Below are 4,162 nucleotides of genomic sequence, written 5' to 3' on the forward strand. Positions count from 1 at the left end.
TCTTCCCCACCCTCTCTTTCTGCATCATTCTCTCCCTCACTTCTTATCTCTCCGCCTCCTCACCTCATCTCCCTCTCTCCCTCTCTCTCTCTCTATCTCTCTCTTACTCATAGAAAAACACACCTTCGTCCATCCCTTGCATTCTCTTTCCCTCCCACTTATGCTCATTTTTGTCTCTGCTTTGCTTTTGTCAATTAAAAACAACAAACTTTTTTAACAACCACTGCATCCATGTGAGGGAGAAAGAAACCATACTGAGATTCTCTAATGAATATACAGTATATGGCATATATGAATGCTGTGCAGTTTTTCTGTATGAGAGGTGTGTTACATTGTATGTACAGCTCACTACCTGTCAAGGTACAGTGTGGTAAAAATTGTGAGTCATAGCACTCAGATTCCTTTCTATGCTATTTCCCAGGGGCAAATCATCTCCACTCTACACCCTTCTTCAATCTTAACCCCACCCTGACCCTCACCTGCTGCCTATTTTCCCATCATGCTATGTTTAAAACACACACATATGCACGCTGATTTCTCCTTTGCAGCCTCTCAGACTCTCAGAGCTTTTGCACGTCAGCAGAGTTCAGCACCAAGGACGGCCATCACTTTTCTTTAGTATGTGTTTACCTTTATTACACTTTTTTTTTTTTTATGTTTCCCCCGCTTATAGAGACAAGCCATGTTTTGATGACGCAGAGGAAGCCACCAACTGAAAAGGAAAATCGTGACTCCTCAGTCATGAAGACAGCTTTTGAGTGAATGTGTTTTTTTAACTACATGATTGAGAGAAACAAAGGAGTTTCGGGTGAATTTTTTTTTTTATGTCATGGGTGTTTTTGTCAGATCTGTGCACCTACAGAGCACTCCACAGGCAAGTGAACACATTGATTACTTAATTAAAGATGGTCTTGTTTTACTGGCAATGACTAACTCTGACCAAAGAAAATAAATACTTTTTTTTTCCACCGGTTTGGGGCCAACAAGCACAATTATATTTGCTCCATCTGAGATGATTGCTGCTTATTCAGTTGGAGTCTTGCAGGAATTTGTAAGTGGGACACCACAACAACAGAGGGGGCTGGAGGAGAAAATCTTATTCTCAGAGAAAGGGCAGGGTGCACAAATTGGCCAATATAGCCTGTTGGTTGACACATTAGTTATCTTCCTCCCACATGTAAGCTCCCTCAGATGAGAAGAATCATCTGTGCTTCTTTGATTTCAAATGGAGAAGGAGGATACCATCAGGAGGAGCTCACTTTCTTCAGCAGCCGCCTTAATAATTCAACTTATCCTGATACTGGAAAACCTTTACTGATCCCAAACCAGATACGTTTGACCTCTGTATGAGAGGATTGCAACTGTAACAAACTAGCTGACCTCTAGTGAAAAACCTGCTTAAAATAAGCCAAGATGCTACAGGTGGGCAGGGAAAAACGATTTAGTTTTCTTACGTGCATATTCAAACTGGTAAATGTGTTGATATGTGTCACAACATTTTAAAACTGAAAAATGTCACTTTGATGGTGTACAGTGCTACCAGACTGTATTCATTCCTTTAATTTTTTACATGTCCTTTTGTGGTGTATCAGGCATACCATATGGAGCAGATGGTTGCCTACATTTGCTGGGGCTGTTTTGCTCTACGATATCTCTCTAGGATATCTCAAGACAGTAACCTTATTGCGTGATTAACTTTATTAAGTCCAGATTCAATCCGGCATCAAAGTACGCAGACCACATTGATGTTATACTAACCTGTGTTTGTATGACCTTCAACCCTTTTGAGTAAACGTGTGTTGGTGTGTGTATGTGTGTGATGGTGGCTGGGCATATATGTAGAAATAAGTGTTTGTGATAAGTGTTTGGCGAGAACGGTAGAAGCCCTACAATCCACAGCATCTAAGAGCAGCACAGGATAGGCAGACCCAGCTCAGGAATCCTGCCGCAGTCCCAGGTAGCCAGACATAAAGCATCACCCTTGGTCAGCCATACACCCAATACAGATGTAGGTCACCAGCAGGGCAGAGGAACAGCAGCCCCCAGGTCAAAGAGGCACAGAGCGAGACACAGGGCACTGAGTCCCCTGACCCATCCACACCGCCACCCCCAGCCGCGCAGCCCGATTACTGGTCCCCCAACAGCCTAGGGCCTGCACCAACCCCGCAGCAAGACCGCATGGAACCTGGCAGGGGAGTCTCCCTGGAGCCCCCAACACATCGGGCAGGTACCAGCTCACCACAGCAGGCAGAAACAGAAGGGACCAAGTTAGGAGGGACATTGTACTTCACCTTGGGAGTCCAGTCCCTGAGAGGTCTAGATTGAGGAACACACTACATGGTGACATGATGTCACTTTTTTCCTTAATTGAGCATCTTTGGAATAAAGTTACATGCCTCCAAGCATTCAAATATTCAATAGCTTAATTAATTAGGACGATGGTCAAACTGCACTCAGTCTAAGAATTCAGCATATGGGTATAAATCTTTATCAGCAATCACAGAGCATCTGCAGTGTGTACCATTCTATTAAGTAATGTCTGAAATGATGTCTTGCGACATTTTAGTAGCTCTTATGTATATTATATAGCAGAAGCGTAAAAACGTGGTTTATATGATATCACAGAATCGTGGCACTGATACTGCAGAATTTCACAACATGTCTAGAATGGCAGAAACGCATAGAAGGGGATGGTGAAGCGTTATTTACCCAAAACTACCTATTTCTGTTTGCTACTAAAATGCAGGGCAGATAACTATGTGATCTGCTTTAAATTATGAAATATATTGTATGACCTAAGAAAACCCCTGATAATCATTAGGCCAGCTAAATTTCCTGTTCTATGTAAGGGATTTGAGGCCATCTACATCAAACACTGGATGTCTATTGACATCTTCATAAACATTTTGACTTTGGCCAGTAATTGTACTGGTGCAACTAAGTAACCTGGAATATCTTTAAGGAGTTTTCAGTAATTCAATTAAAAAATGAAACCCATATAGATTCATTACACTGTGATATACAAGTGATATATTACAAGAGTTTATTTATGTTAGTTTCAATAATTATGGATTACAGCTCATGAAAACCCCAAATTCTGTTTCACAGATATTAAAATATTACACAAAACCAATATAAAATTATTTTTAATACAAATATGTGGGTCTACTGAAAGTATCTTCATGTACTGTTCAATATATGCCATCAGTACTTGGCTGGGGTTCCTTTTGCATGATTTACTGCATCAGTGCAATGTGGCATGCAGATCAGTTCCTGCTAAAGTGTTAAGGAAGCCTCGGTTGCTTTAATAGTTTTCTTCATCTACTTTTTTGGCTCTTGTGTCTCACCTTCTTCTTGACAATACTCCATAAACTCTCTATGTGGTTGAGGTCAGGTCAGTTTGCTGACCAATCCATGGAAATACCATGGTTAGTAAAGCAGGCACTGGTACCTTTGCCAGTTTTGATAAGTGCCAAGCTGAAAAATTAATTCTGCATCTCCATGTAGCTTGATAACAGAAGGAAGCATGAAGTGCTCTAAAGTTTCCTGGAAGTCGGATGCTATTAGTATGGATTTGATAAAAGACAGTAGACCAAATCATGCAGATGACCTGGCTCCTCAAATCACCAGTGACTGAAGCAAACCTCACACTGAACCTCAAGCAACTTAATAAGAAACATTTAATGTCGTCTGTGGTCCAGGAGTGGCTTAAAACAATGAATTTTAGTTCATATCCTGGATAAGTCATTGTATATTGGCACTTAAAGCACTGACACCAGCTGCAGTTCACATATTGAAGTTTGGTGTTGTGAGACAAAATGTGAAGAAGTGCAAGAAATGTGAATACCTGTGCAAGGCTATGTATTGAAATGCATTTGAGTCCAGTTCATACTTGTTTAGGTTAGGTGGAAAACAAACTTTTTTAACCAAACATTTTGATCTAAAAGTGGCATTCAGTTGAGTTGAATAATATGCATTGCAATAAGCCCAGTAGGAGGTGAAATACAGACACAATCATACAGTCAGTAGTCACTGGGGGACTGAATCATATGTGAGCAAAGCAGCGTTTCTGAAAAGCTCCCAGGAGTGTGTGAAATATTTGTGTATTGATTGGTTTATAGTGTGATCCATCTGAAGCCAGCTATGGAGAGGAGAACTCCCG

The sequence above is a fragment of the Girardinichthys multiradiatus genome, chromosome 1, assembly GCF_021462225.1.
Source record: "Girardinichthys multiradiatus isolate DD_20200921_A chromosome 1, DD_fGirMul_XY1, whole genome shotgun sequence".
Lineage (NCBI taxonomy): Eukaryota > Metazoa > Chordata > Actinopteri > Cyprinodontiformes > Goodeidae > Girardinichthys > Girardinichthys multiradiatus.